Source organism: Pseudorca crassidens, chromosome 16 (assembly GCF_039906515.1).
Source record: "Pseudorca crassidens isolate mPseCra1 chromosome 16, mPseCra1.hap1, whole genome shotgun sequence".
NCBI classification, from domain to species: Eukaryota; Metazoa; Chordata; class Mammalia; order Artiodactyla; family Delphinidae; genus Pseudorca; species Pseudorca crassidens.
The window spans coordinates 30,905,519-30,921,593 of NC_090311.1; the positions used below are offsets into that span (position 1 = coordinate 30,905,519).

A 16,075-nucleotide genomic window follows, 5' to 3' on the forward strand; every position below is an offset into this window, starting at 1 on the left:
CGGGCTTATTTCACTTAGCATAATGTCCTTAAGGGTCATCCATGTTGTAGCATGTGCCAAGATTTCCGTCCTTTTTAAGCCTGAACAATATTCTACTGCATATATACCACACTTTGTTTATCCATTCTTCCATCAATGAATATTTGGATTGCTTCTACCTCTTGACTATTGTGAATAATGCTGCTATGAACATGGGTGTATAAATACCTGTGTGGAACCCTACCTTCGGTTCTTTTGGATATATACCCAGAAGTGGGATTGCTGGATCAAATGGTAGTTCTGTTTTCAAAATTTTTTTTAGGAACCATTACACTGTTTTCCATAGTGGCTGTACAATTTTACAATTCCATCCACTGTGCCCAGGGGATTCAGTTTGTCCACATCCCTGCCAACGCTTGTTAATTTGCTTTTTTTGGGGGGTGTGTGTGTAATTTTGAGTTGCAATTCTCTAGTAATTAATGATGTTGAGCATTTTTCATATGCTTGTTAACCATTTGTGTATCATCTTTGGAAAAATGTCTCTTCAAGTCCTTTGCCCATTTTTAAAATTGGGTTATTTGTGTTTTTGATGTTGCCGTTGTTGAGTTATAAGAGTTCTATTTATATTCTGGATACTAACATTTTGTCAGATGTATGATTTGCAGATATTTTCTCCCAGTCTGTAGGTTGCCTTTCACTCTGTTGATTGTATCCTTTGATGTACAGAAATTTTAAGTTTGATGTAGTCCCATTTAGACAAATGGTATCTTGTTTTATCTCTATTTACTTCTACTGTGAGGTTGAATTATTTTAATGTTTACACTGGAGTCACATTTTACCCAAAAGTTGGGTTCTAAAAGTTAACTGCTAATGCAAAAAAGCAATATTCCTTTCTATTCTATACCATTAATTTTTTTTAAATGCTGATTACCCTGTAAATTGATCTCACAACCCACTAATGGATCATAACCCATAGTTTGAAAACACTGTCCTAACTCATCCATAAAATATTAATAGTATCTTCTGTAGCTGATATTATCAGTTCCTCTAACTCTTTATCAGTGTTTCTCCGTGGGTCATAATTAATTCTGCTAGTCCAACTGAAGACAAAGCCATCCTAACCCACTTTATAAGACCATCTGAATAATGGTCTGCATTGCCTGTGACATACACTCACTGTGGGGAATAATAGAATTGAATCAGCTTCCCCTCTTTTTTCTTGAGCATTTGTAATCATTTCCATAAATCAAACTTAACTATGATTTGAATCTACTGAATTTGTTAATTCTAATTCCAAATCTAGAATTTTTTATGTTTATATCTTTTGACCATTTAATCTGTTGAGGACTTCTAAGGTTTTCTTTTTCCTTTTGTATAAGTTTCACATATTATACACCTAAACTACTGAGAGACTGAGTATAAAAACAGACCATAGCCAGACCATGTATGACAATAGAATTCTGTCCCACCACCTCTGCAGCAGCCAGTCCAGGCCACCAAACCAGAACCTCTGTAGAAATTGGCCCCAAACCATCAATAGTTTTCCTATTTTTTGTTGTTGTTGTTGTTCCCTCTCCCTAATTTCCAACTCAGGACCAACCAGAGAAAGCCAAATATGCTCCCCAAACTAATCTCATAAGATGCCCTGCTTCTAGTTTGTCTACCTCCAGCTTCTCTGTGCCAAAAATCTCCAGTCAAAGCACACCTTAAGCCTTCTATTTTTTTCACCATAAGGCTTTCCTACTCCCCAGACAGACTTTGGATCTCTGCCAAAAGCATATGATGCTGGTGACTCCTTTGCTCAGTAAGCTCTGAGTCCTCATTTGAATAGGTCTTTATTTCCACACTGCATGTATTGCAAATTCTTTTCACATTTGGTTGTTTATCTTTAATTTTTTAATGATGTTATGATTTTAAGATCCTTTTAACATATATGATTTAAATTTTTATGTAATCAGGTCTGTTCAACTCTTCAGTGGTGAGACTTTCCGTTGCTCTTTTGCTTGGCAAATTCCACGCAGAGGAGGGACCCATTGTTTCCTTGGCTTCTTGTAGAACCTGCAGCCTACTAGCAGTGGGGGTGAGGGCGATCAGAGTCCCAGTATTCTTAGCTTGCTGCCCTGAGTTAGAGCCTCCAACCCTGTGAGTAGGGGCTGGGTGTAAGAAGAGAATCCCCAACCTCTTGTCCACGCTCCTCCGCCCAGAGTTTATCCTTTTCAGCACATTGCTGGGAAGGATAAGAAATGCTAATGACCTGCCCTTCCTGGGGAAATGCTGTAGTTCTTGCCTAGGAGCTGGAAGGGAGAGGAGCTTCCATCCCTGAGCTGGTCAGGTGAAGGAGTGGGTTGTGACTCAAGTACCACACACTTGCTGATCTTACCAACATTTAGTAGATGTTCTTGGATAAATGTTTCTTCATTTGCTGTATGGTCTTAGGGTGATTTTCAGAGAATTTAAATGTGTTTGTTTGTTTTTGCTAGTTTTTACCAGTTATGATTGTTTTGTAGGGAGTGGGTCCTCAGAGGTCCTCAAGCTGCCATTCTAAAAGTGTTTCTCAATAAATGCTCCTTTGCATTTTGCTTATTTCATTTAATGAAATTTCCTGGAAATCACTTCATATCAGTTCTTCCTCATTCTTTTTTCTTTCTTTCTTTTTTTTTTTTTGTGTACGCAGGCCTCTCACTGTTGTGGCCTCTCCCGTTGCGGAGCACAGGCTCCGGACGCACAGGCTCAGCGGCCATGGCTCATGGGCCCAGCCGCTCCACGGCATGTGGGATCTTCCTGGACCGGGTCACGAACCCGTGTCCCCTGCATCGGCAGGCGGACTCTCAACCACTGTGCCACCAGGGAAGCCCATTCCTCATTCTTTTTACAGTGGTAAAGTACTTCACTGTGTGGATGTATCATAGTTTATTCAAACACTCATATATAGGGGAATTTAGGTTGTTTCCAATATCTTGCAATTACAAACAGTACTGCAGCAAACAACCTTAACCACATATTGGTAGAGGCATAAATTCAGGGAGATTCCTAGAGTGGCATTGCTGGGACAAAAGGTAAGCACATATGTATTTTGTCAGATATTGGCAAATTCCCCTATAAAAGGACTGTACTCATTTTGATTTCTATCAGTGATGTATGAGAGTACCAGTTTCCCTGCAGCCTTGCCAAAAGAATGTGCTATCATTTTCTTTTTTTTCCAATTTTTCCCAATCTAATAGGTGACAAATTGTATATCAGTGTAGCTTCAATTTGCATTTCTCTAATTATAAGTGAGATTGAACATCTTTACATATTTTAAGGCAATTTTTATATCTTTTTGTGAACTGTCTGTTCATTTTTTTTTTTTTAGTTTTTTTTTTCCCCTCCATTTTTCCCTCCATTTTTTTTCTATTAGTTTTTGCTCCTTTATTCCTCAACTTTAGAGTTTTAAAAAATATTGGTGATATTAGCCCTTTGTCTGTAATATATGTTGCAAACATTTTCTCCCAGTTCGTCAGTTATCTTTTTACTTGTTTATGGGTTTTGTTTTTTTAACCATTCAAAAGTTTATTTTTATGTAGTCAAATTTATCAATCTTTTCTTTTATTACTTGAATCTTGAATCAGAGTTTGACAGCTTTCCCATATACTCAGGTTAAAAGGGAATTTAACTATATTTTTTCTAATAGTTAAAGGTTTTCTTTTTCTTTTTTTCATTTAGATCTCTGACCAGGTTGGAGTTTCTTCTTGTGCATCAAATGAGGTATGGATATAATTTTATTTTTCCAAAGGATGCTGGGTTGCCTCAGTATCATTTATTTACCCCAGTGATTTCAGGTGCCACTTTTGTTGTATACAAATAAGTTTCCATATCTACTAGGGTCTCTTTCTGGAATTTCTATTCAATTCTGCTGTCAGTCTATTTATACATCAGTGCTAATCGCTTTAATTATAGAGTCTTTATTGCATGTTTTAATAGCTGGTAGGTTTAGGTCCCCACTGTATTTCTTTTTCAGGGTTTTTTTTGGGGGGGATATTTTTGTATGCTTGTTTTTCTGTATGAATTTTAGTATCAACTGTTGGTATTTTTATTTGGATTATCTTAACTTTACAAATTAACTTAGGGAGAATTGACATCTTTATGATGAGTTGTCCTATCCAAAAATAGAAGATGCCTTCATTTGATTGAGTCTATTTTGTATCTTTTAAAAATATTTTATAGGGATATATGTATATGTATGGCTTATTCACTTTGTTATAAAGCAGAAACTAACACACCATTGTAAAGCAATTATACTCCAATAAAGATGTTAAAAAACATAAAAATATTTTAGAGTTTTACTCATATTTGTTTTTTACATTTCTTGTTAAATTTACCTCTACATACTTAATCTTATTTGTTGCTATTGTCAGTGGGATTTTCTTTACCATTATATCGTCTAACTGGCTATTGTTAATGCATATGAAGGCTAATGATTTCTGAGTGTTAATTTTATATCTTGCTATCTTTCAGAATTCTTTTCTGTTTAAGTTAGTTTTATCATTGATTCTCAAGGGTTTACCCATATACTATCATGTTATCTGCATATATATGTATATAAATATATTATATACACATATATATATCTTTTCTTTACCAATTCTTATGTCTCTAATTAACGTTTTGGTTAATACCTCTAACACAATGTTGAATGTAGTAGAAATAGTAGGCATTATTGCTTTGTTCCAAATCTTAGTGGAAATGCCTCTGGTGTTTATCCATTAAGTATGATGCTGCCTTTAGGACTATTAAAAGATATCCATCAGTTCTATTTTCTTGACTTTCTTTTTATCAGGAATAGATGTTGAAATTTGTCCAGTTTGTAGCATCTATGGAAACAATCATATGACCTTTCTTCCTTAGATTTGTTAATATGGTAAATGATATTAATGGATTTATTGATACTGAGCTTATCTTTCATTCCAGGAATATACCCCCATTTGGTCATGGTGCATTATTTTCTTAATGTAGTGATGGATTCTGTTTCCTAGTATTTTATTTAGCACTTTTGCGTCAGTATTCATTAGTTATACTGGTCTATACCTTTCTGTTTTTGTACCTTAAGTATCAGGTTTAGGTATCAGAGTTATACTTACACCATAATAGGAATTAGGAGATTTTCCTTATTTTCAGTGGTCTGAAAAAATTTACAGAATGTTGAGTTTGGTGTATTTTGTGGGGCTAGTTCCTGAATACTTGCCTCTATTTCTATGGAAATGGATCACCTTAAGCTTTATACTTCTAGAGTCAATTTTTTATTTCTCTAGGAATGTGTACATTTTTTTAAAATTTATTTTTGGCTGTGTTGGGTCTTCATTGCTGTGCATGGGCTTTCTCTAGTTGTGGTAAGCGGGGGCTACTTTTCGTTGCAGTGCGAGGGCTTCTCATTGCGGTGGCTTCTCTTATTACAGAGTACGGGCCCTAGGCTTGCAGGCTCAGTAGTCATGGCACACGGGCTTAGTTACTCCACGGCATGTGGGATCTTCCTAGACCAGGGCTTGAACCCGTGTCCCCTGCAATGGCAGGCGGATTCTAAACCACTGCGCCACCAGGGGAGTCCCAGGAAGTGTACATTTAAATCTGTATTTAATCTGTATTTCCTAGGAAAGTGTACATTTAACCTAGGTTTTCAAACTTATTTGCGTAGAGTTGTGCAAATTAATCTCTTGATTTATAAAATTTCTTTTGTTTCCATGGTTGTGTCTCTCATCATTTTTTATTTTGTATATTTGTGCTTTCTCCTTTGTTTGGTGAATAATTTATTGAGTGCTTTGTTTTGTTAATTTATTCAGGAAACCAGGATTATGATTTATTAATTAGATTTTCTCCTTTTGTATTTATTGCTTCCTTAATTTTCCACATATCTCTATTATTCCTACCTTGGGCTTTCTTTTTGTTTACTTTGTTGTTCTTTTCCTCTTTTTTTTCTCTAGCATTTTTGAGCTAGGAATTTAATTAATTTATTTTCATTTTTTTGTTTTTAACTGATAAAAGTATTTTATATTATGAATTTTCTTTGATTATTGTTTTCATGTATCCCATTGATTCTGACATGCAGTGTTTTAATCATGTTTTAGAAATTCTGTAATTTAAGTTTGCATTTCTTCTCTTTTAAAATTGAAATATAATTGACATATAACATTGTATTAGTTTTAGGTGTATTTCATAATGATTTGATATATGTATATACTGCAAAATGATCAGCATAATAAGTTTTGTTAACAACCATCACCACACACAGATACAAACAAATTTTTTTCTTGTTGCATTTCCTCAGAAACTGAAAAGATATTTAATATAAAGTTTAAAATTTTCCAGGTGTAAGAATCCTTTACAATTTTTTCAATTAATAATTTCTAGTTTGATTGCATTGTAATCAGAGAGTATTATTTGTAAAATGTCCACCTGATAGAACTCACTAAAGTTTTTCTAAGGACCTAATATATGATCAATTTTTAAGAATGTTTTTGAATGCATGAGAAGGTGTATTCAGGATGGAAAGTTTGACATATATCTGTAAGAGCATCAGTTTTAATGGCATCCTTTACCTCCTACCTGTTGCCTATGCAATAAGTCAACTTTTTCTACTTTCCTTTTCTCCTTTCCTTTTTTCTCCCATTTTTTAGTTGCATTATTTCTACTTTGTCACAACATATTATATTTGTACATTGGTATTCTACTCTCATTCTCAGCTTTGGTTTAGTCTTTGATCTACAATTATCTATATTAAAATACCTATAATCATCCTTTTGCTAATATTTTCCTAGTCATCTCTTGGTTGGATGCAGCTTTACCTCTAAGAAATTCTTTAAGAAAGGCCCTAAGTTCCTATAAGCTGAAAAAATGTTTTTCTTGATACTTGAAAAAGACTTTGGCTGGTTTGTATCACACTTTTTTTTTTTTTTTTTTTTTTTTTGCACAGAGGAAGTATCACACTTTTTTTTTCATTCATTTTCTAGAAAATGCTGCTCCATTTTTGCCTTGCTTGGTATGTTGAGACGTCTGATGCTAATCTCATTCTTATGCTCTTGCAAATTATATGTCCTTTCTTGCCTGGAGGCTTTGAGGACTTTTTTCTTTATCTTTAAAATCTAATAGTTTTTCCAAAATGTGTCTCAGAGTTAATCATTCTAGGTTAATTTCCTCAGGTACTTGGTACTTTTCAGTTTATAGATTGAGGTCTTTGTTTCTGAAGATTTTTCTTGGATTATAGTTTTAAATGTTAGTTCTGTTCCATCGCTTTGTTTTCTTCTTTGAGACTCCAATTATATAAATGACTGTTCTTTGAACTTCTTGTGTTTCTACCCCTCCCCTTTTTTTTCTTCTTTCTTTATCTTATTTTCATTTTCATAGTTGTTTTCTGGCCTTCCTTTCCAGCTGGGCTCTCATCTCAGGTGTTTACTTTTCTTTCCTTCTTTTCTTAACTGTAGTACCCGATGGACTTTTTATACACATGCACCCATGTAACCATCACCCAGGTCATATTCCAGCATCCCAGGCACTCTATTAGTCAATACTCTCCCTTTAAAGGTAACCACTTTTCTGACTTGTATCCCTGCTAATTTTGCCCTTTCTGGGTATTCATATAGATGATGTCATGGAGTATGTGATCTTTTGTATCTGGCTTCTTTCACGCAATATCATGTACATGAGGTTCAATGTATATAGCACTGTATATATAAAATGTTTATTGCTGACCACAAATATTCCCTGAGTACCTGGTGTGCTGGGCTTTACAACAATAACAACAATCTTGAACAAGGATGTCTGTGGCTAATTGTGTGTTCTATCTGATGCCCAGGGTGAGTGGCATGCTATAAACAGAAAGAAAATGAAACCAGACAATGAGTATTCTTTTAAGCATCATCCCCACAGGCTAGACAGATAGCCTCTAGGATGGTGCCTGGGATGGAGATGAGACTGCCTTTAATAAAGCATTGTGTAAAGCAGTGTTGCAAAACTTTTGTATCAGAATCACCTGAAAGACTTGTTAAAACAGTTTATGGGGGGCCCCAATCCCAAGAGTTTCTCATTCAGCAGGTTTTGGGTAGGGCCTGACAATTTGTAACATTTCTTACAAGTTCTCAGAGGATGCTGATGTTGAAGGTCTAGAGATCACATCTTGGAAAACCCTGCTTCAAGGTTCCAGGTTTATAGAACATGATGTGGTTCTCTCACCAGACCCCTCACACCACCATCTTTATCTGTGGCAGCCAATGGCTCCTACATCTCCTCTGTGAAAGCCTGAGGCCAGCTCAGGGAACTTCTGCCTGAGCCCGGCACCTGTGCTCAGGATCTCTCATCAGATGTCTCTGGGTTCTAAAATGGCACACAGGAAGCTAGGCTCAGGAGAGCAATGTAGTTGTCTATGCTGCTTTCTTGTGTTCTCAACCACGCAGTCATCTTCAAAATTGTTAAGGATGGACATTTGGCCCGGGTCAATATTTAGCTTCCAGAAGCCCTTGGTGACCACGCCTAGCTGAAGGTCCAGGATGACTTGAGGTGAGGCTGGCCTCTGCTATTAGGGGTGGAGGGCAGCAAAATTTCCCAGTGACTTCACATTCTGGAATTTTTCAGACAGGTTGCACAACAGGCTGCTAAAGGACATGCCAGAGAATCAGTGACTTCAGAGACATGGGAATGTGTGCCAAGGGGTAGGATGCTCTCTGGTACATCACAGTGCAGCTTGCCTTCTCCACCAGGTCCCAGATCTACCTTTCCTGCTCCTGCCCAAAGAACCTCCTCTCCAAGAGGTAATTCTCCTGGTGAACAGACAGCCTCCTCAGTGTGGTTTCCAGGTCGTGGAACGCAGGTGTGCCTGGGGTTCTCGGCTTGTAATTCTGGTCCTCATTTCCCAGATAGGAAGACTTGTTTTCAGGATGCTACCATTGTCAGTGACAACATTGCCGTGGCCACTCCCACGGAAGTTGGATGGGAGGTGATGCTGCTGATAATCAGCTGGACATGACAGGACTCCCAGCTGAGGGCTGCTTGGAGTCTGGGAGGTTCAGGATTAAGGGGTCAGGGCCTGCTGCTTGACGACTTAGTTGATGTTTCTTACAGTCTCAAAGACTTACCTCTGGTGGGTTATGTCTAGAGATTCTAATTCTTCTGACTGCAGTTCCTTGCTCCATTGCCAAGTTTTTCATGAGAGACAGGTTTAGCAAAGGTTGAGGTGTTTGACATGGTTTGTTCTGGAGCTTTCATTTTTTCTTAGGTCTCGAAGCATTTCAATGCACTGTACACTCTCCATACTTCTTCTGCAGCTCAGTTCATAGCTCACCTCTTGCTCGGCTCCTCGAGAAGTCCCCAGAGGCTGGACAAGTTTTACATTAACAAATTAGCAAAGGACTTATTCCAAGAAATATTTAAAGAGGAAGGCGCTTCCACATCACAAACCAAAATTCTTTCTTTTCTGATAAAAATGAGATGGTTATTAAAATTGACTGAGTTTATGTATTTTGAAGAAGAATTATGATTTAGGAGGCCTGAGAAGGACCTGTCCATAGAAACTGAAGCCCTGTCTGGAGCTGGGCTGAGGATAGTTTACCAGAACTAGCCCAGCAGTGCACAGTGCCACCTAGTGGTCAGCCTTCCCCAGAAGGGTCTTCCTTCTGCGAGGTCTGTGACCAGAGAAGGGGCTGGACCACAAGAGGGTAAAAACCTCTTCGGAATGATCTATAACAAAGTCCAGTGGCAACTGCTACACATCTATCTCCTCTCTGTCTTTTGAGGTCTTGCCTCCCTTAGCTTAACACTGTCCTCTTCTATACAACAAGGGCAACCAGGTGAATATAACTGTGTTCCCCTTCTGGACTGCGTTTCTTTATGTGGATCAAAATCCCCTCCTAAAGCTTCCCCTGATATTTCCTCTTTTTCTGCGTGCAAGTAAAGAAGAAAATAAAATGAAATGCTTTATTTTGAAATGAGAATTTTGTTCATGCTATTAGATAGTGCTTACGTATAAGATTCATTTGGCAGAAGTGAAAGGCGTACAGATTGCATAGTGAGGTTCCAAAACAGCACACTTAGGAAAGAATATGAGACCATTATTTTTTTTCTTGCTAATATTTGTTCTTGGGTTGTGAAAACCACATTAAAAATTTGCAAAGTGGAAGGAGGAGCTTCACTTCTGTCACTTAGCACCGTGAGCAGGCTTCTACGTGCTACAGCTTTTTTTTTTTTAACATCTTTATTGGAGTATAATTGCTTTACAATGATGTGTTAGCTTCTGCTTTATAACAAAGTGATTCAGCTATACATATACATATATCCCCATATCTCCTCCCTCTTGCGTCTCCCTCCCACCCTCACTATCCCACCCCTCTAGGTGGTCACAAAGCACCGAGCTGATCTCACTGTGCTATGCGGCTGCTTCCCACTAGCTATCTATTTTACATCTGGTAGTGTATTTTGATTCATGTTGTTTCACACCTCATTCAGGTGTTACCTGTGGCAGCTGGTGATATAATACCATTTGCTAGGAGATATTGTCAATCAAGCAAAAAAAAAAAAAGTAAAGTGTGAAAGTGCAATTGCCTAATTGATTACTTAAAATGGTTTCTTTGTCAGAGCGACCAAGAGTGCCTATTACTCAACAGCATTAGATATTAGCAATATTTTCCATTTTGCTCATCTCACAGGCAATAATAACTAGTGTTTGAGTGTGCCTTTCTTGTACTACCTCTGAGGATGAACATTTCATAAGCTGACTATTTTTTTAATTAATTAATTTACTAATTTATTTATTTTTGGCTGCATTGGGTCTTCGTTGCTGCGCGTGGTCTTTCTCTAGTTGTGGCGATCAGGGGATACTCTTTGTTGCGGTGCATGGGCTTCTCATTGCGGTGGCTTCTCTTTGTTGTGAGGCATGGGCTCTAGGTGCGCGGGCTTCAGTGGTTGTGGCACGCAAGCTTCAGTAGTTGTGGCACGTGGGCTCTAGAGTGCAGGCTCAGTAGTTGTGGCGTACGGGCTTAGTTGCTCCGCGCATGTGGGATCTTCCCGGACCAGGGATCGAATCCATCTCCCCTGCATTGGCAGGTGGAATCTTAACCACTGAGCCACGAGGGGAGTCCCTAATTGACTATTTATAGTTCTTTTTCTCTGAATGTTTGTTCTTATCCTTTGCCAATTTTTCACTTAGCTTGTTTACATATTTTGTTCTTATTAATTTGAAGGAGTTATTTATATGTTAGTAATATTTACACTCTTTCATATCTTGCAAATTTCTCTCCCAGTCTCTTCATTTATCTTTTGGCTTTGTTTATGGTATTTTAAATGTTTATGTGGTTGAATCCATCAATTTTCCTTTTATGGCATCTAAGTTTTCAGTCTTTCTTAAAAGGACCAACTCCATCCTGAGGTTAAACAAATGTTATCTTTTATTTTCTCCTATTTTAATAGTTCTTTTTTGTATCTATGTCTTTAATTTCTATGGAATTTATTGTTATTTATAGTGTGAGGCAAAGTTCTAACTTAATTTTCTTCCAGATGAAGAACCATCTTATCCCTCACCTTTTCCAGAGAGAGTATAAATTGCCACAACCCTCCTGGAAAACAATCTGGCCAGAGCTACTGAAGTTTAAAATGCACATACCCCTTTAGGAAAAAAAAAAATCAACAAAACTAAGAGGTTTGTTTGTTTTTTTAAGGGAAATCAAAAATTTCAAACCCTTAGCTAGGCTAAGAAGGAAAGAGAGAAGATTCAAATAAATAAAATAAGAACGGAAAGAGATGTTACAACTGATGCCACAGAAATAAAAGGATCATGAGAGACTACTATGAACAATATATACCAATAGAGTGGATCACCTAGAAACAATGGATACATTCCTAGAAACATGCAAGACTGAATCGTGAAGAAATAAAAAGTCTGAACAGGTCTATAACAAGTATGGAGATTGAGTTAGTAATCAAAATCCTCCCGAAACAAAGAAAAGTCCAGTACCAGGTGACTTTACTGATGAATCCTACCAAATGTTTAAAGAAGAATTAACTCCAGTTCTTCTCAATCTCTTCCAGAAAATAGAACAGGAGGGAACACTTCTAAACTCATTTTATGAAGCCAGCTTTACCCTGATACCAAGGCCATACAAAGATACCAAAAGAAAAGAAAACTATAGGCCAATAGCCCTGATGAATATAGATGTAAAAATCCTCAACAAAATATTAGCAAACTGAATCTAACATTAAAAGGATCATATACTATGACCAAGTGGGATTTATCCCTGAGATGCAAGGATGGTTCAACATCTGAAAATAAATTAATATGATATACCACATTAATATAATAAAGGATAAAAATCACATGGTCATCTCAATAGATGCAGAAAAAGCATTTGATGAAATTCAATACTGTTTCATGATAAAAAAAAAACTCTCAACAAACTAGGAATGTAGGAATGGAAGGAAAGTACTTCAACATAAAGGCTATATTTGAAAAATCCACAGCTGACATCATACTTAACTGTGAAAAATGGGAAACAACAGTTTGCAAGACATCAGGCAATGAAGGACAGTGATCCCTGAAAAACAGAAAACAAATGAGATGAACCCTACCAGTGCCCCAGCTTATAGCTTTGAGAGAATTTCCATATTGTGCACAGGGAGGGGAATACAAGTGGAAAAAACCCTCTGAGTTGAGGAGATGATATTGAGAGTCTGGGTAGACCAAGGCAACTAGAGTCCACTGAACAGAGTACTGGGGAGGAAAGAGCTACAAACAGAGGGGACTCTGAGCAAATGCAGGCTCTGGGCCCTTTGAATATTCAGTTGATACTGATCAGTGCATACAGTTGAGGAAACTACCTTCCTCTCTGAGACAGGAAAAGAACAACCTGAAACAGAGTTATGAGTGCCAGCTGATCTCACAGGCCAGGAATAGTGCCTGTTCCTACCAGACAGACTGGAAAACATCAAGATTTACAGTGCCTTGGGTAGTGTACATAGAAGTCTTACCTCAGTAGTGGGGATACTACAGTGCTCTAGACTGAGCACTGTTCCAGACATGCCTGACAAATCTTAAAAGCAAAATCGGAAAGGACCGAAGTATTTCCAGGTAACTCAGGTGTGCCTAGGAACAAAACTCAAGATTGTTTACAGGAATAGAAAAATATTCAGCCCCCAACGAGGTAAAATATACAATGTCTGGCATCCAGAAACGTTGCCAGGCATGCAAAAAACATGGAAAATACAACCTATAATGAGGAGATAAATCAATCAGTCAAAACTGACCCAAACTGAAAGATGTTAGAATTAATAGGAAGGACATAAAGGCAGTTACTATAACTGTATTCAATATGTTCACAAAATTAAATATATATATATGTATATATATATATATTTTTTTTCCCCAGATACTAGACCATTATCAGTTGTATGATTTGCAAATGTTTTTTCTCATTATGTGGGTTGTCTTTTTACTTTCATCATGATTTCCTTTGAAGCACAAACCTTTTCAATTTTGATGATGAATTTATTTTTTCTTTGATTGCTTATGCTTTTGGTATCATATCTAAGAAATCATCACCTAATCCAAAGTCATGAAAATTTATATTTATATTTTCTTCTAAGAGTTTTATAACTTTACATTTACATCTTTGATCCACCTTGAGCTAATTTTTGTATATGGTGTGAGGTAGGGATCTAACTGTGTTATTTTGCTGATGGATGTCCAGTTGTCTCAGCACCATTTGTTGAAAAGACTGTTCTCCTCAGTTGGGCTTCCCTGGTGGCACAGTGGTTGAGAGTCCGCCTGCTGATGCAGGGGATGTGGGTTCGTGCCCCGGTCCGGGAGGATCCCACATGCCGCGTAGCAGCTGGGCCCATGAGCCATGGCTGCTGAGCCTGAACGTCCAGAGCCTGTGCTCCGCAATGGGAGAGGCCACAACAGTGAGAGGCCTGCATACCGCAAAAAAAAAAAAAAAAAAGACTGTTCTCCTCAGTGAATGGTCTTGGCACTCAGTGAATGGTCTTGGCACCCTTGTTGAAAATCAGCTGTTCCTAGATGTGAGGGTTCTTTTTCTGGGCTCCCAATTTTATTCCCTTGATTTATATGTCTATCCTTATGCCTGTACCACACTGTCTTGATTATTGTAGCTTTGTAGTAAGATTTGAAATTAGGAAGTATGAGTCTGCCCAGTTTGTTCTTTGGTTTTTCAATACTGAAAGAAAAGAGAGGGGGGAACTCTTGAAATTTCATAAGGATTTTAGGATCAGCTTCTTAATTTCTGCAAAGAAGCCATTTGGGACTTGGATAGGGAGTGTGTTAGATCTACAGATCAATTTGGAGATTATTGCCATCTTCACAATATTAAGTGTTCTAACTGATCCATGAGCATGTGATTCCTTTCCATTTATTTAGGTCTTTAATTTCTTTCAGCAATATTTTGTAGTTTTCATAGTAAGTTTTATACTTCTTTTGTTAAATTTTTTCCTAAGTATCTATTCTTTATCTGTGGTTTATTTTTCCATTCAATCTTTTAATTTAAATAGTCATAAATATTTTTATGGATTTTTTGATTTCCTGCCTTAAGACAATTTCCATCTTACTCCAATGTTATACAAATGGTCTCCTAAATTTTCTTCTAATAGTTTTTTTTTTAACTTTTGCATCTTTGGTACATTTGGAATTCATTTTTGTACAGAGCATGAAGTAAGGAGTCTACCTTTGTTTTCTTCCAGATGAAGAGCCAATTATGCCAGCCATGTAAACCATACTTTCTCTACTTCATTAAATTACCAACTTTTCATCAATTTTAGAATATATGCTTATATTTGTTTTTCATGTTGCTAAACCATTCATTCCTTGCTTTGGGGGGATATACTAGAGGGATCTAGATTAAATCATTCAGAAATCTGTATGGAAGAAACAATGTCTGAGAAATCAGAGAATAGCCAATAAATATATGGAAAAAAATTGTAAATGGAGCTATACTAGATGCTAAAAATTTCTGTGAAGCTGTTCTAATCAACAGAGTATGGTATGGTCCCAGGAACAGATGAATAAACAGATACAACTTGAATTTGAAAGCTGTTTTCAGTCATGTTCCACTCCTCTATCATAGCAGCTATTTTCTTTTCTTTATTATCTTCTAGCCTTTACCTGTTTAACACAAAAGTCAGCCTTCTGGAGATACCAAATTTACCAGTTTTCTGGGCACAGTTTTGTTTTGTTTTGTTTTTCCTTTCTTGTCTTTGCCTAGCTCCCTCCTGCACTTCTGCCTCATGGTTGTTCCTAGAACATTTTCATGGGCCATTTCTTCTCCTGAAGTCTCCACCCTCCCATCCTTTTCCCTGTCTTTCTTTCTCTGATCTCAGTCTTCATCTCCACCAGCTTCTCCCCAATCCTCCCCTTCCCCCTTCACTCGCCCCAGAAATTTAAAAATTCATATTTCTTTATTTTGAAGAGCAATACTGTATTACTTTTCTCACTCTAACCCAGGCCACCCCGAAGTTCTAGACGGCCACAACCATGAGGGCCTATTAAAGTATTCAGCAAAGCAAAGAGAGCTCACATTCTCTAAAAAGCTGAGGATTTCTGTCTTCAGCTTTTTAAAGGAACAGCTTTTTCTCCCTGCTCCTTATGCATGGTTCTCACAGAGCTGTAATCACAGTTTAGGTGCATACAAATTTGTATTCTACTTTCATTTGACGTTATTTCGTCAAACGTTTATACATATAAATTTGTGTTCTACTTTTTATTTGATGTTTCATAAGTAGTTTTGTCATTCAGTCTTATCTTTAAAAACTGTATAATTTCATCATGCAGAGATGACATAATTGACACTCATTCTCTAGTGTTGAACACTGAAGACATTTGTACTTTTTTGCTGAGTAGAATTTGTTATAAACCAGTTTTAAACAATTAAAGTTCTTTTTCTACCAAATTATTTTCTGAAAGTAAACCCCTGGGAATAGGCAGAATGGGGAAAGAGGAGTTTACATTTTTATCACTCTTGATATTACCCTTTTTTCCTTTTTGGCTGGGGAAAAGTTAAAATAAATACAGTTATTTTTCTTTCAAATTATTTTCCTGAAAATAAACTCCCCAAAATGTGCAGAATGGGGGAGGAGG

The 16,075-nt window shown here is 37.1% G+C and overlaps 1 long non-coding RNA gene across 2 annotated transcripts in view; it reads left to right on the forward strand.

Moving 5' to 3' along the window:
* The window catches only part of LOC137208427 (uncharacterized), a 112,180-nt gene that overhangs the window by 39,871 nt on the left and 56,234 nt on the right, over window positions 1-16,075 (forward strand). For both annotated transcript variants that reach the window (XR_010935628.1, XR_010935629.1), the window contains one exon: window positions 3,682-3,723. This is a non-coding gene — a long non-coding RNA (uncharacterized lncRNA). The remainder of the gene's footprint in view (window positions 1-3,681; window positions 3,724-16,075) is intronic.